Raw genomic sequence first — 23,038 nt, 5'->3', positions numbered from 1 at the left:
GATGGAGGGAAGGTCAGTGATGAAGCAGCTGAAGATGTTATGCCTAGGACTAAGATGACTGACCTCCATCAACCATTACTTTATGCTAGGTATGGCTGTTGATTAATCAAGCTCTCAAATTTCTTAAGCTACCTTTTGCTTCTCTTTCTCAAATTTGTAGATGATTTTCCTTGTGGGTAAGAACTGGTATCAAAAGGAAAAAAAATCCCACTATTGCTTGCAATTCCTTTTATTATCAGATCCAAAGGAACACCAGGAGGGAAGTTTATCTTTAAATGTTTGAAATACTGTCTGAAAAATAGACTGCAGCAAATGTTTCAGTGAGAGAGCTGAGGTCAAATTAATGCTGTGGCATATTGATGAGTCTACATTGGGCATTCATTATAAATGCTTCTTATGACCCATTTAATAATAGAGGAAAACATGTAGTTTTAATAAAGACCTTTTTCATCTATCTTGGCCACGTCCCCAGTGTTTAATCTCTTTTGCAGCTGTGCATCCTTCTGCTCCATGTCTGTTGTCTTTCAGCCAGTGTTTTACTCTGTGCCTGATCTCTGTGCCTGTGCCTAATCTTCCCTCTGTGTCTTACTCGTGTTTAGCTGCTAATGCACTGAACCACAGTCCTATGTCACTCACTCATCACCATGACAAGTGCCAATGTCAGGGATTTTGACTGCTCTATATGGTAATGGAAATCTTATCCCACTTACTTTACATGAGGCCACACAGAGCACCAAGATGAAAGAAATCTGCCCTTTGCTGATTTTGTTCAGCAATTGCTAACATGCTGAACATCAGCCGGCCCCTGGGACTTACTTTCTATATCTACAGAGCAAACTCTCACCTTTAATTCTCCGTTGACTCTGATTTCTGTCTCATCTGCATTTTACCACCTCTGCACTGGGTCGCCTCATGGCTATGACAGAACAGTCTGCATCCGGGCATCAGCAAGACTGCAACTGCCCTACACAATATTGTGTCTAAGTCTTATTAATTCTTACCGCTGTTATCACCTGTCTTAGCTGCTCACCAGTTTGAAATTAATCCATATTTTTATCATTTCTTGGCCTGACATCTCTAATGTTCACACTACATATGTTGAATTCTAGTACTTGCAGCTGACCTCAAATTGACCTGCTCACCTCTGACCCTGAGCTCTCTGATTTCTATTAACTTCCCATTTCCGACTGAGACTTTGCCCATCAATCCCTCGAGAACATGGATGATGAATTTTGCAGTAACCTGCTGACATTTCCCATATTTCTCTTTCTATATTACTTGGTTGCACTGCAATTATGTTTTATAATCTATCCCCTCATCATACTCTCTCTGACATTTTGGCCTGACTGGCCTTTTTGAAACACCTTGGGAGTGAAACTATTTGAGGAAAGTAGGAACAAGAGAAGATCTTTCACTCTTACTAGCTTGTCTTACCATTCATTGAAATCCTAGCTGACCATGGTCTGAAATCATGGTCTCCACGCCCTCTACCTGTCTTTGCTCCATTGGGCTGAAGCTTACCGGAACTTGGCTAAGTATCATTTTCGGTGTGCTTCATGAGAACATAAGATAAAGGACCAGAATATGGCCCATCATGTCTGCTCCACCATTTAACCTTGGTTAGTACGTTTCTCAACCCCATTCACCTGCCTTCTCCCTGGTACCTTTAATCCCCCTACTAATCAAGAGCCTATTTCTGTCTTAAGTACAGTAAATGTCTTGGCCTCCACATCCTTCTGTGGCAATGAGTTCCATAGATTCACTTTCGTCCAGATTTCTCCTCATCGCAGTTCTAAACAGTATTGCTTTCTCTGAGTCTGTGCCCTCAGGTGCTAGTCTCTCCTACTAGAGAAACATTTTTGCCAAATCCACTTTATCCAGACCTCTCCATATTCTGTAAGCTGCAATCAGATTTCCCCTCATCCTTCTAAACTCTATGAAGTTCTCAACTGCTCCTCATAATATAAGCCCCTCAGCCCCAGGATCATTCTTGTAAACTTCTTTTGGGTACCATCCAATGCTAGCACATCCTTCTTTAGATTTGAGGTCTAAAACTGCTCATAATATTCCAAATGGGGTCTTACCAGAGCCTTATACAGCCTCAGCAGTATATAGAGTCATAGAGATATATAGTACAGAAACAACCTCTTCAGTCTAACTCGTCCATCCCAACCAGATCCCAATTGCTCTCTGCTCTTGTACTCTAGACTTCTCAAATGAATGCCAACAATGAATTTGCCTTCCTGCCAACTAAACTGAACATGGAAGGTTTCTTTCTGTGGGGCCAAATGGGTTTCCCCTCATGATAGTCCTAACCTTGAACTCTAAAGAATCAGATAGAATGTGAAATGTGAACTTTGTTTTTCTGTCCATAGATGCTGCCAAACATGTGCGTTTCTCCAGCATTTTGTTCATATTGCAGATTGTCCAACTTTCGCGGTATTTTGCTGTTAATTGAGAGTATAAACTGATGTTTTGCAATGATCATGGAGTGAATAAGACATTGTATGATAAATACTGCTCGCCTGCATATGCATGAATAATCCAGAGGCAGAGAAACATCAGATCAATATTATACACTTTTCACTGTATTCCTGGACCTTGACTTACTGAGCCACCACCACCCAGATTGTTGGCAGCCCCTCTTAATCTGACTGAGGACGTTACCATACAGACGTTGAGACGTGGCCATTTGCTTGATACATGCAGTATGTTTGCCGTGTGGGCTGCTGGTGCAAGCAAGATTGACATAGCACAATGCTGACAATAATGTCCAGCCCATTGACTGATGACCAGTGACAACCATGATGTGCTGCTTGGCTTTGTGTCTGTGTTAAACAGCACACCAGCATCAAAGTACTGTGAGGCTTTAAGGTGTCTGAGGGGTCAAAGGTCCAAAAGGCAAGGCAGGGATTCTGTGACCATTGAAGTAGACACAAAGTGAGAGAGTGTTAAGTGAGTGAGTAAGCAGCTCTGAGATACACCTACATCCAATTCATGAGCTGGCTGCCTGAGGCTCTGTGTGTGGAGTATCCTTGCAGCAGCATTCCAATGAAAAGTGACTGTGTGCTCCAAAGTGCAGGATTAAAGTGTAGAACCATATTGTAAGTAGATCAGAAATGTGCCATGGTGGTGCAGTAGGGCTGATATATATCAGATGCCAATGTCTATGGACTGGGGGAAGTATTTCAGTTACTGCCCATGGAGAGTGCCTGATTTCAGGATGGCAGTACAGACCCAGTGGGCTGAAGGGCCTCTTCTGTACTGCATGATTCTGCAGAGATCTGCAGGAGCACGTGGTGAGCTGGAGTCAGCAGCTAATGGCCTTGAATTGCATGTCAGTTGTTGTTGACAATTAGCTTCTATCCGGCAGGTGAAAGAATGGGGAACCGCAGATTAACGAAGCAAGATTGAACATTAGTGAGTTGTTAACAGAAGCTAATGCGTGCACGTGAGCTTCCCAACGTTCACTAGCGAGAATCTCATTTTACCGCGTGACACTTGATTGGAGAAAGGGATCTCTAGCTCTTGACATTGAGAAACTCCCCATTGGTCTCTCACACCATTTCCCAACATTCTTACCCTGGCCCACACCATTCAGGTGCCTGACAGGTGATCAATATCCACCTATAGGATTCTACTCTGTATTTGGTATCATGGGTTACTCACTTAGCCATCTTTGCTCCTGACACCCACAAGGCAGTGAGACTATTTACCCACAGCTGGATTGGGAGGTACCAGATTGTAACGACATAGCAACTTCTTTGCCCAAGCTGTTGTGAATTTTTGGAATTCCTTTTACCCAGAAGGCTGAGGATATTCCATACTGAGAAGAGAGAGCAAAGAGTTTTGGATATCAAGGGAATTAAATGATACGAGAACAATGATTATGGGAAATTGAGGAAAAAGATTAGCCTTGGAAGGCGAAATAGTCAACTCCTGCTTTACTTTTGTTCCTAGGTTTTACAAAATCTTTTGTACCAACTGGAAGTAGATTGGGACTGAACAGGGCACTCTTGCATAAGATATTTGCTCAGCACATTCAAGTCAACAACTTTTGTGTTGCATCCAGTCTGTCCTCTTTTGCATCGCCCAGTTTTCTTCGGTCTGTCACTTGCAGTTGGACCTTGACCTATCAGGCCCTGATGTTCTTTCCTTTTAACACTCTGTTCCTTTCATTCTCCTCTCCATGAAATACTTCTAACATGCACCTCTGACCAAACTGTTGGTGACCTTCCTAATATTTCCTCATGTGGCTAAGTGTGAAACTGGATCTGATAATAGTCCTGTGCAGATCTTTGTGAAAATTCACTATGTCATTGAATGCATCTATATATTCATCTGCAGGGAAGTCCCAAGCCCAGTAGGAACAAGCCTAAACCTAATTGTTATTAACAACACTGTGCTGGTCACAATCAGCTTGAACCAGCCAGTGACCTGGTACACTTTGGGTTGACATGGAGAGCGATTGACTGAGAACAACTATGGTTATACGTTTCAGTTCACAACAGACATCTACATGGGCTGTCTTTTCGCAGATTGTGAATCCTCCTATTCTGTTGCCCACCTTCTGAGGCTCAGCAGCTGAGATTGCTTCCTCTCTGTGTGTCTGCACTTTCATCCTTTCCAGAGAGAACAGAAGAGAGAGAGAGACAGACAGACAGAGGGGTTGCTGAGGATTGCTGAAATGCCAGCGCATAAGTGAGGGGTGGCAGATGTCAGAAGCCAGCACAGTTTGAAATGAAAGCAGCTGAGGAATGTCACATAGGCTAATGCCAGGTATCTCTTGTATATAGGCATGAAAAAGGGTTGTCTTGCAAATAATGCAGATCAAAACATTCTTCCTCATGAATGATAGCGACTTGCGAATGCTGTGACTGAAATTATTATACACACTAGACATGAATCAGTTGATGCTGCCCTTTGGACAACTAGTAGAACTATGCAGTTGGTAATACTAGTAAGATTGCCAAGGTTGCTTGGATATATTCATGGAGGCTTCAGCACTTCTAAGCACCCTGCTCAGCCAAACAGCTTTGCTTCCCCACAAATCCAAATTTTGTATACCGCTTGTAAAACCAAAGCACTCAAGGGAAATGGAAAAATACACACTTTTTTTTTAAACATGCTTATGACTTTTTTTTCCCCCTGGGTTGCTTGCAGCAGTACACAAAGATAAATCTTTAATTCCGACAGACTTCAAGACAACCCCGGAGGCTTGGCGATGCTAAATGCCCAAGAGAGAACCGGCAGTTGTGGGCACTGGACAAGTAATTAGAAGAGTACAAGAGAAAACGGCTATTGTAGAAAACTTGGACATATGTGCTTCATAATAAATTGTATTTTTTTTTAAATTGGCAGGCTCATTCTTCCTTCAGGCTCCAGCTCTTGCACTTTGCAGTACAGCTGCCTTGGCAAATGCCATTCCTTTCATTTTTGATTCAATGATTGAAGTATGAAGATCGTCCACTCCACTGAAAGCCCTAATCACGTCCTGAATACAATTCAACATTGGACTCTGAGCCATGCCAGTTCCAAACTTTGCCAAAAACCTGAAAGGAACTGATAGCAAAAAGGATTCGGGCAGCAAAATTAAAGTGTAATGCAACAGGCAAAATGTTTGTGATAGAGTAAAATATGCTCAAATCTGAATCAAACGTAATATTGTAGCACAGAAAGAAGAAACTCTGCCTATCACGTCCATACAAATTCTTCACAGGAGCAACACAGTTAGTTCCACTCCTCTTCCCTTTCTCCTGCATGTCTGCAAATTCTGCCTCTTCAAGTGTTCATTCACTGTGTCCATTTCAGGTCGCCCAGTTATAGGAAGGATATGACTAAGCTGGAGAGAGTTCAGAAGAGATTAACAGGACATTGCCGGTATGGAAGGTTTGAGTTATAAAGAAATGCTGGATAGACTGGGACTTTTTTCACTGGAGCATAGGAGGTTAAGAGACAACCATATAGAGGTTTATAAAATAATGACGGACATAAATAGAGTTAATGATACTTGTCTTATCCCTCGGATGAAGGATTTCAAGACTAGGGGACACATTCTTAAAGTGAGGAGAGAGAGATTTAAAAAAAGATACGAGGTTCATATCTTTTACATAGACAATAGTTTGTGTGTGGAATGAACTTCCTGAGGAAGTGGTGGACGTGGGTACAATTACAATGTTTAAAAGACATTTGGATAAGTACATGAATAAGAAAGGTCTGGAGGGATATGGGCCAGGAGCAGGCAGGTGGGATTAGTTTAGTTTGGGATTATGTTCGGCATAGACTAGTTGGACCAAAGGGTCTGTTATCCTGCTGTATGACTCTACAATTCTATGCATTTGTCTTTGCAAGACTCTCAGGTAAAGGATGCATAAAATGATATCCTCATGTCATTATTAATTCACTTTCACCATTCACTCTAAATCAGTACCCTCTGATTCTCAATCCTTCCACTAATAGGAACAGTTTCTTCCTATCTACCTAGAATCCTCATGATTTTGAAGACCTTACAACCTTGGGGTGGCATGGTTGCTCAGTGGTGAGCACTGCTTCCTCACAGCAACAGGGTCGCAGGTTCAATTCCAGCCTCGGGTGATTGTCTGTGTAGAGTTTGCACATTCTCCCCGTGTCTGCATGGCTTTCCTCTCACAATCCAAAGATGTGCAGGTTAGGTGAATTTGGTTATGCTAATTTATCCAAAGTGCTCAGGGATGTGTCGGTTAGGTGCATTAGTCAGAGGCAAATGTAAAGTGGTTGGGGAATGGGTGGGTGGATTACTCTTCAGAGGGTCAGTATGGACTTGTTGGGCCTAATGGCCTGTTTGCACATTGTAGAGATTATATTAGGTCAAATTTCCTTCCCACTACTCTTTCTCTTGGGAGAATAATCCATTTCTGGAACCAGCTTTGAAATTTTCCTTCCCCATCCCCACAAAGACGTTTGGAAGAATTTTTTGACAATGGTTGGCCCCGCTTTATGTTTATATGTGAAATTGGATGCCAACATTATGATGGCTGTATGGAATAATATAAAACTGTTCGCTTCTCCCATTGCAGTCAATGCAATGGGAATGACTCATTCTGACCCAGTATGGTGGGACTGGGTGATCTGGAGGAACCATCTTTCCTATCTTGGAGTGGCAGGCACTGCAAATGCCACAGGAGCTACCAAGCTGAGGCCTATTGTGCTGCCCAAGATCTTCAGGCTCCCCATGCTCTCTTGCCCTCTGCGCACCTTGCCAGATTCTGCCCCTCAAAATGTCAGCAAGATCTGGTGATTACCCTTAAAATCCAGCAGTAGTATCTCCTTCTGCTTTGTGGTCCAACTCTATTGTGATTCCAATTTTCTAGCAGTCCTGTAAAATGCCACCAACTTGATGAGCCGTCTTGTCAGTTAATCACTGTTTGGCCATCCAACACTGGAACAGTGCAGAGTGGGAGTGGGAATGTAGTACATGGCTTCTTCCAGCATTGAACACTGCCATGATCCATAAATGTTATCCTATCATTTCTGAAGGTTTTCCCATCATTGAGCTTAAACTGACGGATGTGCAATTGACCGCATTGTTTTGAACAAGTGTGTACATTTACGATTTTCTTGTCTGCTGGTACCACTCCAATGTCTAAGGAGGATTTTAAGATTACAGCTGCACCACCGCAATTTCCATCATTACTTCCCTCAAAATCCTTTTTAACCCTGGAGACTTACCAACAACTGTTCTAGTACTTACTGACTTACTATTTTCAACTCATCATTATTTCAACCACTCCCTCTTTCATAATGTCTTTAAAAGTGTTACCTTCCTTGGTAAAGACTGAAGCAAAGTATTAATTTATAGAGCCATACAGCACAGAAACAGACCCTTTGGCCTAACTCGTCTGCGCTAACCAGACATCCCAATCTGACCCAGTCCCATTTACCAGCATTTAGCCCATATCCCTCTAAACCCTTCCTATTCATATACCCATCCAGATGCCTTTTAAGTGATGTACTGGTATCCACTTCCGTCAATTCCTCTGGCAGTTTGATCTATATATGCACCACCCTCTGCATGAAAAAGTTACCCTACATGTCCTTTTTAAATCTTTTCCCCTCTTGGTTTAAATCTATGCTCTCTAGTTTTGGAGTCCCCCATCTGAGGAAAAAGATCTTGGTTACTCACCCTATCCATGCTCCTCATAAATTTATAAACCCTTACAAGGCCACCTCTCAGCCTCTGGTGCTCCAGGCAAAAAAAGCCCCAGCCAACTTAGCCTCCCCTTTTAACTCCAATCCTCCAATCCCAGCAATATCTTTGTTCTGAAACCCTTTGTTCTGCTCTACCATTAACGATATAAGTCCGGCCCTGATTTGCCTTACCAAAATGCAAGACCCAACATTTATCTAAATTAAACTCCATCTGCCACTCCTCGGCCCATTGGCCCAGCTGATCAATGCCCCATTTTACTCTAGATAATCTTCTTCACTGCCCACTACACCACCTATTTTGGTATCATTTGCAAACTTTTTAACCATAATGCCAATATTCACATTCAAATCATTTACATAAATGACAAAAAAGCAGCGGACCCAGCACTGATGCCTGTGGTACACTGCTGGTCAGAGGCCTCCAGTCTGAAAAGCAACCCTCTATCACCACCATCTGTCTCCTAGCTTCAAGCCAATTTTATATCCAATTGACTAGCTTCTCCTGGATCTCATGTGATCTAACCTTATTCACCAGTCTACCATGCAGAACCTTGCCAAATGCTTTGCTGAAGTCCATTGCCTTCATCATCTTCTTTGTTGCTTCTTCAAAAACTCAATCAAGTTAGTGAGACATGATTTCCCACGTAGAAAGCCATCATGACTATCCCTAAGGAGTAAAAACATTAATTCTGTTTTCTCTGCACAAATGCTGCCAGATCTGCTGAGTTTCTCCAGCAATTTCTGGGTTTTTTTTTTCAGTTCTTGAGCATCCACAGTTATTGGAAGATTGCTTTACTATTCCATAAGACTATAAGACAGTAAGACATAAGAATATAAGTCGGCCATTCAGCCCATTGAGTTTGCTCCACCATTCATTTGTTCCCTCGATTCCTTTACTGATTAAAAATCTATCTCAGCCCTGAATTTACTTAGCACCTCAAACCTTTGAAAGAGCAAATAAATTCCTAATCTCTGTCTTAAATGGGTATTCCTTTCTCTAAGGTTTTGTCGTTTGGTTCTAAACTCTCCCACAAGGGGTAAAAACATCTCCACATTTACCTTATCAAGCTCTGTAAGAACCTTATATGTTTCAATAAGGCTCTCTCATTTTTCTAAATTCTAATGAGTACCAGCCCAAACTGCTCACATTCTCCTCATACTATAGTCCCTCTAAATGTGTTTAAGGGCTCTAACATTTTCCCAATGACAAATGTCAAGCTAAAAATAAGGTCATCACAATGATAGTTTTCCAATCATCTGGGACTTTTCCAGAAGCTAAAGATTCAGTGAATCCATAATCTCAAGCCATTTCTTTAAAATCCTGGAATGAAACCCATCGAGGAAACTTACTGGACTTTAGCCCCTTTAGTCTCCCTTGTATTCTTTCTCTCATGATAATTATTGTGTTTATTCCCTCTCCTTCTGTAACCCCTTGACTATTTGGTGTGTTTGGAAAGCTAATAGTGTCCTGTGCCACGAAGACTGATGCAGAGTATTGAGTCAGCTCCTCTATTTCCTTCATTCCCTAGTATTATTTTGAGAGTCTCGGTCTCTTAGGCACCTTTGTTCACTTTGCCCTTTCTCATCCTTTTTATATATTTAAAGAAGCTCCTGCTGTCCATCCTAATGTTACATAAACATTTGTCCTGATAGTTTTTTTTCCCACTTTATTATTTATTAGTAATTATTTTGGCTTTTACAACTTTTCCAATTCTGATTTACAACTAAGCTTTGTCACATTTCTCTTTCAATTAAATAATATACTTAACTTCCATTCATTCCCTTCCTAGAATCTGCCTCATCTGCTCTGAGATAAATCTTTGCTGCTAGTCATAAATTATTTTCTGAAATGTCTATTATTGTTCCTCAACCATCTTTTCTGTTAAACTGCTTTTTCAGACCTCTCTGCTCTCATCTCTATCTAATTACACTTATTTAAGTTTGACACGATTGTTTCTGACATCTGTTTCTCTCTCTCATACTGAATGCTACATTGTACCATCTTATGGTCACTGTCCCCAGAAGATCTTTTACTCAGATATTTTATTAAGCCTGCCTCATTACACATCATCAAATCCAAAATAACTGGATTGATGATTGCATTCACAATGATATTGTTTTAGAAAACTGTCCAGAATGCCCTCTACGATATCCTCCTCGCCAATTACTCAACTGTTTTACACGGAGGGTGGTTCGTGTGTAGAATGAACTTCCTGAGGAAGTAATGAGTGTGGGTACAATTATGATGATTAAAACACATTTGGATGTATACATGAACAGGAAAGGTTTGAAGGGATATGGGCCAGGAGCAGGCATGTGGGACTAGTTTTGTTTGGGATTATGTTCAGTATGGATAGGTTGGCCAGAAGGGTCTGTTTCCGTGCTGTATAACTCCTTGACTATGATTTTTCCAATCTACATGAAATTTAAAGTCATTCATGATTAATGTGCTACTCTTTTTATATGCCTCATTATGTTCTGATTTATTCTCTGTTCTGCAGAGCAGCCACTGTTAGGGAGTAGAGAGACTATCAGTGTCTTCTTTCCAGTGTCTTTTTTCCCTTATTATTTTTTACTCCGTTTGTATGGATTCTAGTCATGGAAACTAAAACATGGGGTTTGAATATATTTTGGCGGAGTAACAGGACAAGGGTCTGATCAGGTAGAACTGTGATGAGAAATTTATTCACTCAAAGGATGTTGAATCTTTGGAATTTCTTGTCCTAGAGGTTGTTGAACTTTGGATACAGTTAGGATTGGGATAGAGAGATTTTTGACATGTCAGGAAATCGAGGGATATAGGAAGAGAGCAGCAAAATGGCATTGATGCCCAGATCAGACATGATCACATTGAATAGCTGAGCAGACTTAAGGGGCTGTACCGTTGACTCCAACTTGTATTTCTTGTGTTCTTCTGTGAAGATAATGATCGCTTGGGTCTAAGCATAGGATAAGTAACGTAGGATAGTTGCTTCTGATCGCCTACAAGTCATTGGAACGATATGCCATTGAGGTAGTATTGACTGACACTAATTCACAATATGGTCTCTTAAAGGCGTATGTCGTTATACCACAACACATACACCCCTTGTTGCACCTAGTAAGCAAAACTACATTGAACCGGAACGTAATCTTCCACAGTATTCTCTCTATTTTGTCTTTCTTACACAGCTTCCAACTCCTCCGAATTCCATCTATGAACTGGCCCTTTAAATTGTCATGAAATTTCACCATGAAAGTACATTTAATGTCAATCAAGGGAACTAAAATAATAATGGTGAAATGGGCCATTCGAAGGTGTTCTATAATCTTTCATGCACATACTGGCTTTCTTGTCTCTGTGCTAATATTGACTTCAGTATTTCTTTGATAGAGTGTTAGTTAGGTATGATTGTTTTGGATTTTGATTTAACCAACCAAGTATGGACCTGTGCAACTCACATTATTGTGTTTTTGGTGGAGAAGCTTTCAGTGACAAACAAGGCATAGGGCCACTGGATGTGCTATGTTAACTTATTTTGTTTAAATCTTGATCCAGAGTTGTACATGGATGGCAGGACCTGGAGTTAGCCTTTACCCAGGTTCTTCCAAGAAATATTGCTTCTCTTTGGTATAAGTATGGCTTGGATTAAAATGTTGGAATACTTCATTTAAAATTCCACCTTAAGTTAGTGCAATTCGTGATTAGCAAAGCTGCAATATTCTAGTTAAACAAATGTACATAACCACTGACACTGATGTAACAAATAGAAATGTGTTTATTGAAAAAGGTGTTAGAGCACTAGAATGATGAATTGGTAAATATTTTTATAAAAATATAAATGGAGAAAACTGTAATCAGTTCATAAGTATGTGCTAATGCTGTGTGTTATTAATATGTTATAAATACAGGATTTTTTAAAAAAGGTGTTACTATGAAATTTGATTCAATTATCTCCTCATCCAGTTTCCTTTTAGATTGGCCTCAAAATTTCAAAAGTGAAGCAGATTTGGGAGAATGTGTTGCAATGTATTGATTGCAAATTATTGCATGACAGACTTTCAGCTGCAACAGAACTCTAAATGTTTATGGTCATTCAACTATTTTAAAGGAAAATGGTTGAAACATTGAATTTTTAAGAATAAAATAATTGGATGTCTCATTTTGCTTCATCTGGTAACTTGGATAAGCACCTTTTTTTGAATTAACCAAGTGCTTCGAAAGCCCATCGCTATTTGTTGCTTTCTCCATTGCAATGCTTCGGCCAATTCAGGTCATCTTGCCAATCATTCAGTACCCTTTTATCCCTCAGAATAAATTGCATGTCTATTTGAAATTTGTAATTCTTTCATTTGTTTGGAAGAGCGCGGGATGGAAACATCAGCAATATATCTCTCTTGCTAGTAAAAGTAAAATGTTTCAAGGCATTATCCTAGACCAAAAAAATTAACCAAAAGGATAGAGTTTAAGGGCCAACTTCAGTAAGGAGAAGGATGTGAAGAAATGGAGTGATTTAGAGGTGGGGTTTCAGATGTTGAGGCCTGACTAACTAAGTATAGCCTCATATAAGGGATGGACTGAAGGAAATTGGGAATGCAAAAGAAAGAAAATTGGAGAAGTACAATTAAAAATATCCATAAATTGCTGAATTTTCTTCTAAACACAGCTTTAGATGGAAATAAAAATCATATCTAGCTCTGATTTAATAAGGTGCTTCCAATTTTGTTTTGAATACTTACGTTTAAAAAATTGTAAAGATTGATTAACTTGAAAAAATTAAGTAGATGCTTGGACTTGATTTTTTGCTACAAGTTACTGGAAGGACACTTTATAGAATTCCTACAGTATGACAGCAGGCCATTTGGCCCATCAAGTCCACACAAACCTTCCAAAGAGTAATCCAACCGGACCTACTCCCCGACCCTATCCTGGTAATTCCCATGGCTAATCCACCCAGCTGGACACAATGGGCAATTTAGCATGGCCAATTCAGCTAACCTGCAATCTTTGGATTGTGAGAGGAAACCCATGCAGACACAGGGAGAATGTGTAAACTCCACCCAGAAAGTTGCCCAAGGACAGCATCGAACCCAGGTCCCTGGTGCTGTGAGGCAGGATTGCTAACCACTGAGCCATCATGCTATCCTACATATACATTTTTTTAAAAAACATTTACGGCAATTAACAGTTAAGTTCAGTTAACAGCCAGAACCATATTTATGGAACTGCTTGAACTTTTGTATATAGAAATCACATGTCTGGTTTAAGGCTGTTAGAACTTTTGTTTGTTTCCAATATTGCTTGGAAAATTCAGTTGGGGTGTAGCCTAAGAGAGAAGCCATCGACTAATCTTTTTCTACAATTTTTTGAGAAAACACTTTTAGAGTCCAGTGTGAGAACTGGAAAACTGATATGGTAATTCTCTTGAGAAGCTTCTGGAAGACTTCTTCTCAATATATCTCTTAAATAAACTGCTTCTGAAAATATTCCAGTGACAATCTCATTTGTTCAGTCACATACCTGCCTGTATATCAGAATGCCAGGCCAAAGTCAAATGGAACATTTCATAGCTCATTGTTGTTTTTCTTTAAGAATTAACAAGTATTCCACAAAAGTATGTTTTAAAAGATATATTTCTGCAGAGAAATGTTCTTTTCTTTCCTTTAACCTGTATGTGTGTGTGTGTGTATATATACATGTGTACGTGTGTATTTGTGTGTGTATGTTTATGTGTGTGTAGTGTGTGTGTGTGGTGTAAGTCTCTATGTATGTGCATGTGTGTCTGTATGTGCGTGTGTGTCTGTGTGAGTGCGTGTGTATGTGCGTTTGTATTAGGTTATTAGTTTACTTAGAAGGGTTAATATTATACGTCCATGTTTTTCAAACTGCATTGCACCTTCGTTGAATAAGTCTTGTTGCTACAATAAAGCAATAATTTTGTTTATTAAATAAATTTGGTTGATAGATTTTTTTGAGTTATGAAACCAATAGAGATAAATTATATAATGAAACAAAAAATGTGATTGTTAGAAATCTGAAACAAAAGCAGAAATTGCTGGAGAAAGTCAGTAAGCCAGGGAACATCTGTGGAGAAAAAACAAAGTTTATGTTTTGAGTCCAGTGATTATTTTTTAGAACTGACAAATAATATAATTGGTCATGCCAGTAAATGGGTAAAACATTTCATGTTATGACCAGTGGAGTAATGGGACTAGAGAAAGACAGTGCACTCCTCCAACCTCAGTCATAACTTTGCACTACATGTCAGGAATCCTTTATCCGAAAACCTTGGGATCAGCTGTATTTCAGGTGAAAGGTATTTTCAGTCTTCAAATAAACTTCCCTTATTCTCCAAGATCTTTTATTAATTATTTCACCATCAAAAACAAAATATTCACTGAACTCTTGAACTCATGTTCCAGTCTGTTGGGGATTAGGTTTACAATATCTTTATCAAAAAAACGTGATGGTAAATTATTTTTCTCATTATCTCTGCACTTACTATTTTTGGTCTCTATTTCTTGCTACACTTACCGCCTTGGCTGATTTGGTCTGTTCAGGTCCATTCGAGCCCTTTGGGTAAGAAAAGCTTTGCTTTTAGATCTATTTGGGTCAGTTTGGACCAAGTGAAGATTTTTTGTCAAAGGGCCCAAACTCAGTGCAGGTCTGTAGGTCTGTTTGGTTCTGCTTTCAGAAAAACCTTTGGCTTTTTGGCCTTGTCAGTTTTCGAACATGAGGATATCGGATACTCAAACTGTACTTAGAAAATCAGTGAAGTGTTAGAATTATAATGTGATTCGAAGCTCTGTAGCTGACATGTAAGAATTTAAGTTGAATATTCTTCACAACTGTACAATTGAACTCAGAAGAACTGTGAAAACTTCCATTTTAAACTAAACTGAGAGAAAATACATTACTTTGATTACCTCAAAGTCACTATTTCTTAATAGTTAATTGCTAAGGATGAACTGCATTAATTTCACAATCCCCAGCTGCTTACGTGCTCCTACATGCTGGACTGTAAATAACAAAGTAACTTGAAATAACTCTTAGAGGAATGAATGTTTGACACATTTGCTTAATCCATTCAGACATGAGCCTGCTTATCTCAGATGAGTAAAACTTCAGCTAAAGGAGCAGACATAGGAATACCATAAGGAAATTTACTCTGGAAACAGGGAGGGCACATAGGATCAGGACCACTGCTGTTATGAAAGATAAGCACCAACACATACCAGTTGAGCGAATGGCTGCTTTCCATGTTGTAATTTCTATTTAAGACTCATCCTGCCTTTGACTATGAGTTTAAAGTTGCACCGTCAGAAACACTTGTTATTTACAATTGCCTAGTCCAGCATTGTTGATAATGGACAATGTTATGTTTAATTCAGAATTCTAAATATAATTAACTGAAATATTTATCCTGTTGAATGATTTTTCTCAGTATTGGTGTGATTAAAGCAATGTGAAATTAGCATTCAAAACTGCGCAACTAGATCCATAAAACTTTACACAACAAATATTTTAATTGGTTCTATTACGTATGTACTAACATTTTCAAAGTAATTTCTGATCTTTGACTCATAACTGCCTTTAATTTGGGTAATTAAAGAGGACTGCGCTAGATGGAGAGGACTGGGATTGGAGTTTAGCATCAAAGGTAGTTATGGAATAACGGCAAATATTTAAGAAAATAGTCATAGTTCACAACCAACATATCCCAGTGAGCAACAAGGAACCTCTGAAGGGATAAGCTAACCATTGTTAACTGGAGAAGTTAAGGACAACATCAAATTGAAAGCTAAAAAAATTACAATGTAGCAATGCTCCATAGTTAAACAGAGGATTGGGAGAGTTTTAAAAATGAACAAAAGATGGCTAACAAAAAAAGGATAAAATAAAATTTGAGTGTAAACGTGCAAGAACTAGCAAGACTGACACCAAAGCTTCTTTAAATATATAAAAAGGAACAGAAAAGCCTGAGGGAACATAAACAAAAACAGAAATTGCTGGAAAGACTCAGCAGGTCTGGCAGCATCTGTGGAGAGAAATCAGAGTTAACATTTCTGGTGCAATGACCCTTCCTTAGAACTGATGGTAGCTCGGGAAAAGTTGTATTTTATGCAGAAGGTAGGATGGGGGGGAGGGGGTTAAAGAGTAAACGATAGGTGGGGATAGAGCCCAAAGAGAGAGAAGAACAGTTGGACAGCCATAAAGATGGGGCATGATCAGCCTGGGAGAATGAATACCTATTAGTGGATATTTAGTGATTAATGATAGCGTGAACGGAGAAAGGAATTTAGCAACAAAAATAGTTGCAAACAATGGCAGACATTTTGGAAAACTGTCATAGTTCACAACAAACATATATCCCAGTGAGAAACAAGAAAATATGGTGGGGCTGGGGTAAGGAGTTAACAATAGGTGTGGTCAGAGCCAAAGAGAGAGATAACGATAACATTACAACACTTCTGGGAATCACTAAATATCCACTAATAGGTACTCATCCTCCCAGGCTGATCATGCCCCATCTTTATGGCTGTCCAACTGTTCTTCTCTCTCTTTGGGCTCTATCCCCACCTATCGTTTACTCTTTAACCCCCTGCCCCCCATCCTACCTTCTGCATAAAATACAACTTTTCCCGAGCTACCATCCCTTTACCAACACTTCTGGGAGTATGCGCATTGCAAAACATGCAAACAATGGCAGACATTTTGGAAAACTGTCATAGTTCACAACAAACATATATCCCAGTGAGAAACAAGAAAATATGGTGGGGCTGGGGTAAGGAGTTAACAATAGGTGTGGTTAGAGCCAAAGAGAGAGATAACGATAACATTACACAACATGCATCTCTAGTAAATGATTGCCCTTTACCAACACTTCTGGGAGTATGTGCATTGCAAAACATGAATGCAGTTTTTCTTAGATTTAGATGTAAGGTTCTCCTGTGAAATCTTTACATCTCTTCCACTTTTAACATTTTCATTTTTTTGTTGCACAAGTCCAGCCTTTTCTTTCGTACCTAAACCTACTTTTGCATTGTCTATATCATTTATAAAAAACTCTGTGTCCTCACATGAAGTTAAAATTGACAGTGTGTATTTCACAATATGTTAGTCACATGTGAAATCTCCTTCATGAGCAAACAATATGTCTTTTCATTCAAGACACACTAGCAAGGGTCTGTTTAAGAATTGTGGATTGTAACATTTTATTGTGAACCGGAGGCTGTCTTATCGACCATGTTATACCATCATTTGGACTCAGATCCTCAGTGCTAATTGATTGAACTGATTAGAATTTGCTTTTTGCAAATTGAGCTCCATGGATGTTAGCAAATAAGTCAACATTTGAAGCCCTGAAGAATCTTTCCAAAAAAAAGCCATTGCCTTATACATTGAATATAAAGTTAAAAATCACTCACCACCAGATTATAGTCCAACAGGTTGATTTGGAAGCACTAGCTTTTTGAGCGCTGCTCCTTCATCAGGTGGTTGTGGAGAATAAGATTTTGGATGTAGATTTGCTCGCTGAGTTGGAAGGTTTGTTTCCAGACGTTTTGTCACCCTCCTAGGTAACGTCTTCAGTGGGCCTCAGGCAAAGCACCGCTGATTGTTCCTGCTTTCCATTTATATGCTTGGGTTTCTTTGGGTTGGTGATGTCATTTCCTGTTGTAAAGTCACTTCCTGTGGTGAAGTCACTTCCTGTTCCTTTTCTCAGTGGGTGGTAGATGGGGTCTAATTCGAAGTATTTGTTAATAGAGTTCACATTGGAATGCCATGCTTCTAGGAATTCTCATGCATGTCTTTGTTTTGCTTGTCCTAGAATGGATGTATTGTCCCAGTCGAAGTGGTGTCCTTCCTCATACGTATGTAAGGATACTAGTGAGAGAGGGTCATGTCTTTTTGTGGCTAGTTGGTGTACATGTATCCTGGTGGCTAGTTTTCTACCTGTTTGTCCAACGTCGTGTTTGTTACAGTCCTTGAATGGTATTTTGTAAATGACATTAGTTTTGCTTGTTGCCTGTATAGGGTCTTTCAAGTTCATTAGCTGCTGTTTTAGTGTTTGGTGGGTTTGTGGGCTACCATGATGCAAAGGGGTCTGAGTAGTCTGGCAGTCATTTCCGAGATGTCTTTGACATAGTGGAGAGTGGCTAGGGTTTCTGGACATGTTTTGTCTGCATGTTTGGGTTTGTTGCTGAGAAATCGCCGGACTGTGTTCATTGGATACCTTTTCTTCTTGAATACAGGGTACAGGTGATTTTCCTCTGCTCTGCGTAGTTCCTCTGTGCTGTAGTGTGTGTTGGCTCATTGAAATAATGTTCTGATGCAGCTTCATTGTGGATGTTGGGATGACTGATTCTGTCGTTCAATATTTGGTCCGTATGTGTTGTTTTCCTGTAGATGCTGATTTGGAGTTTCTCATTGGCTGTTCGCTCAACTGCGACATCTAGGAATGGCAGTTTGACATTCCAACCGGAACTCTATCAACAAACACATCGAGTTAGACCCCATCTACCATCCCCTGAGAAAAGGAACCGGAAGTGACTTCACCACAGGAAGTGGCATCACAAACCCAAAGAAACCCAAACATATAACTAGTTCCTGCTTTCTATCAGCGGTGGTTTGCCTGAGGCCCACTGAAGATGTTACCTAGTAGGGTGATGAAACGTCTGGAAACAAACCTTTCAGCTCAGCGAGCAAACCTACTTCCAAAACCTCATAAACCTTCTCAAAACTTGCTAAGAATAAAATTGTAAGACACAGAATTTATAGCAAAAGTTTGTAGTGTAACTGAAACTATATACTGAAAAAGACCTGGATTGTTTGTTAAGTCTGTCTTCTTTTAGAATGCCAATGTTGGTTTCAGTTCTTTCACATGTAAATCGCAAAATGTTTTTAAAAGTTCACTTGAGCCTCCTCCTCAGTGCCGCCGTCCTGACCTGTCCATCGCCTTTCCCATCTATCAGCTCCACCCTCCTCTGAACTATTACCTTCTCCCTCACCTTCATCTACCTATTGCATTCTCCGCTACTTAACCCTCAACCCCACCCCCCCTCCCATTTGTCCCTCAGCCCCCGGCCCACATGCCTCAATCCTGATGAAGGACTAATGCCTGAAACATTGGTTCTCCTGCTCCTCAGATGCTGCCTGACCTGCTATGCTTTTCCATAGCATCTACATTGCTTACATGATTGCTTGTGACACTTATAAGGACCCAGTAAGCAAACTTTATGTTTGTGTGGTGATAATCAGAGGCTGGCTACTAATGCAACAACACCAACCTATAGCTGAACATTAAGTATGGTGGGATGAGGTTCGCTGAGTGTATGCCAAAACATGATTTGGAGCTGGAAAAATGGGGTTGTCTGATATGCTGGGTTGATTTAAATGCCGTATTTATTGACAGTATTTATATAGAGTCATAGAGGGATACAGCATGGAAACATGCCCTTCAGCCCAACTCATCTATGCTGAGTAGCTTTCCGAAACTGAATTTGTCTCATTTGCCTGTGTTCAGCTCATTTTCCTCTTGAGTCTTTCCTATCCATGTCCCTGTCCTAATGTCTTTTAAATGATGGAATTATACCCACCTCTACCACTTCCTCTGGCAACTCATTCCATATACGTGTGACACTGTGTGTGGAAAGGTTGCCTGTTCCTTTTAAATCTTTCCCCTCTCACATTAAACCTGTGCCGTCTAGTTTTGAACCCTCCCACCCCAGGAAAAGACATAGATTATTCATCCTATCAATGCTCCTAATGATTTTATAAACCTCTATAAGACCAGAGTTCTATACTACAGGGAAAGAAGCCCCAGTCTATCCAGCCTCTCCTTATAACTTAAACCTTCCAGTCTCAGTAACGTTCTCGTAAATACTATTTTCAGCCTTTTCAGTTTAATACTATCCTTTCTATAAAAGGCCAACCAAAATTCTACATACTATTCCAATGTGCTTTACATAATATCCCAGTTCCGGTGGCTCAGTGGTTAGCACTGCTGCCTCACAGCGCCAGGGACCCAGGTTTGATTCCAGCCCCGGGCGGCTGTCTGTGGAGTTTGCCCATTCTCTCCGTGGCTGCATGGGTTTTCTCTGGGTGCTGTGGTTTCCTCCTACAGTCCCAAGATATGCAGGTTAGGTGAATTTGCCATGCTAGATTACGCATAGGGATGTGTAGGTTAGGTGTATTAGTAAGGGGTAGGAGATTGGGTCTGGGTGGGTTACTCTTTATAGGATTGGTGTGGACTTGTTGGACCAAAGGGCCCATTTCCACACTGTAGAAATTCTAATTCATTCTAAAAATTCCTGTACTCAATGCTCCAACTGATGAAGGCAAGCATGTCAAGTGCCTCCTTCACCATCCTGTCAATACCCTGGACAGCATTTCAGATGTTAGTCACAACAGACAGCTGTTTCTGACCAATTGCCTTTTCAAGATCATATTTGTGAAGAATCAGAACCAAATGAAGTGGGCATTATTGAGCAACATTGTCTTGTGAGGGGAGGAGGGTGGGGGCAAACAGAATCGGTGCGTGGGACCCCCAGACAAGGCCATAGCAATCCCATGTCTGATTCCCAAGTCAACTTCCCAAACCCCTAGGACACTGCCTCAAAACATTCCCACGGCCTTGATATTAATTCAAACTCCGATCTCTGGACATGTGTCACATTTCAAACCTCCCACACATGCACAAGATCTTAAAGTGATGCAGTGAAGTCTGAAAGAGCACAGGGGAATCAAATTCACTAACAAGCCTGATGAATTTAAATGTGGAAAGTAAATGTTAAGGCAAGAGGCGCATTTAAACAACCGCTTTTGCATTCTCAAGTGATGAAGGGTCATTAGTGCAGTTCCTATTAGTGACCACAATTGCACTTTGAAATGTTCTACATTATAGCAAGTTAGAACATAGCCATCAACATCTAGTGGCAACAATAGGTCTAGCAATCAAGTTCATCTCTTTTTCTTGCAACTATAAATTCAGTAAGATCAATCAGAACCACATTCCATTGTAAATTCCACATTAAATTATTTACAAATGTAGAGAACTATCTCTATGAGTATTGCAAAATTCCCACTAAAGCAGAAATTTATGAAATAATAAGCACAGTAGGAACATAGATTTGATGCAGGAATAGTGAAGAGTTGTTTTTCAGACTGAAAGATGGCATACAGTAGGGTTTCCAGGGATTGGTATAAGAACTGCTGATTTTCTTGACATGCATATTAACGTGGAGTGCTGCTCCAAAGTGACAAAATGGCCCCGTGTGACATACGCTGTTACGTCAACTGTGTCTGTGTGCACCTCCATTGCTGGCTTTACTCAGCCGGCCGCGAGGGGATGTAGCAGGTGGAGGCTGGCAGCTACCTGTGGAGTAGGCCTCCTTAGCCACCACCCCTTTGTTACATTCACCATGCTACCAGCACTGCTTCACTGCCTGGTCCTTGCCAGCCACTACACGACATGAAGCAGAAACGCTTGCAGAGCTGTGAGGTCTCAAGTGGACTCAGTGCTGCTGCTGTGTCTATTTCCCCTCACTGTGCATCTTTTGTACCTCATCAGCACTGCTGTCAAAGGAGGAGTGACTCATCTCCTCACCCAGACATCAAAATGCCTTCCTGCTCACATGTATTGCACTTCCCAGCTCCAATTACACTGTCACTTTATTCCTACATCAATGAGGCCTACAGATACAAAATTGTGGGTTGACATAATCACTGGAACACATAAACATAGCAAGACATATGGAAGGTGGGTCCTTCTGTATATGACACAAAGAAATGTCCAGCCTTCAATCAGTAACACCACTCCAAACAGACCGATTTCAAGGAGTATTTTCAAGCTATAATAAAGGCTGGCTGGCATACCCTTGGAAATACAGGTATAAAATGATCAACAATCCAGAATTTGACCATGTACACAACAGGACAAAGAATGGTGAATGCATTTAACACTGTCAATCTCATGGAAAGCATCAATGTTATCACACTGCTCAAAATGTTTGCAAAAATTCAAATGATCTGTCCTCAGAAAGTTGGCAGCGATTTAATATTGGCTAAGATTCACAAGGAGAAATTGAGGACTACAGATGCTGGAGAATCAGAGTTGGAAAGGGTGGTGCTGGAAAAGCACAGCAGATCAGGCAGCACCTGAGGAGCAGGAGAGTCGACATTCCGGGGATAAGCCCTTCATCAGGAATGTTGGGGGGGGAAGGGGCTGAGAGATAAATAGGAGGATGTGGGTGGGGCTGGGGGCAAGGTAGCTGGGAAGGTGATAGTTAGATGCAGGTGGTGGGTGATGGTGATGGGTTGGAGGGGAAGGTGCAGTGGATAGGTGGGAAGGAAGATGGACAGGTGGGACAGTTCAAAGTGGCGATGCTGAGTTGAAGGGTTGGGATGAGGTGGAGAGAGAGGAAATGAGGAAACTGGTGAAATTGACATTAATGCTTTGTGGTTGGAGCGTCCCAAAACAGAAGATGAGGTGTTCTTCCTCCAGGCATCGGGTGGCTTGGAATTGGCAGTGGAGGTGGCCAGGACTTCCATGTCCTTGGCGGAGTGTGTTGGGGGGGGTGGGTTGGGGGAGGGGGTTGAAGTAATTGGCTACAGAGCGGTGGGGTTGTTTTGTGTATGTGTCCCAGATATGTTCTCTGAAACATTCTGCGAGTTGGCGTCCTATCTCCCCAATGTAGAGAAGACCACATCGAGAGCAATGGATACAGTAGATGAGGTGTTTGGTTGTGCAGGAAAATCTCTACTGGATGTGGGAGGATCCGTTGGGGCCTTGGACGGAGGTGAGCGGGCTGGTGTGTGGCCGTAGGTTTTACACCTCTTGTGGTGGCAGGGAAGGTGCCTGGGAGTGGAGGG

General features: G+C 40.8%; 1 long non-coding RNA gene across 1 annotated transcript in view; it reads left to right on the top strand.

Moving 5' to 3' along the window:
• LOC122564282 overlaps nt 1-18,642 on the top strand; it is a 139,633-nt gene extending 120,991 nt beyond the window's left edge. Inside the window, exon 3 of the long non-coding RNA XR_006315855.1 lies at nt 18,575-18,642. This is a non-coding gene — a long non-coding RNA (uncharacterized LOC122564282). The remainder of the gene's footprint in view (nt 1-18,574) is intronic.
• The last annotated feature ends 4,396 nt before the right edge of the window (nt 18,643-23,038 follow it).

Source organism: Chiloscyllium plagiosum, chromosome 29 (assembly GCF_004010195.1).
Source record: "Chiloscyllium plagiosum isolate BGI_BamShark_2017 chromosome 29, ASM401019v2, whole genome shotgun sequence".
Taxonomy (NCBI): Eukaryota; Metazoa; Chordata; class Chondrichthyes; order Orectolobiformes; family Hemiscylliidae; genus Chiloscyllium; species Chiloscyllium plagiosum.
This window is presented reverse-complemented; position numbering and strand designations above follow the sequence as displayed.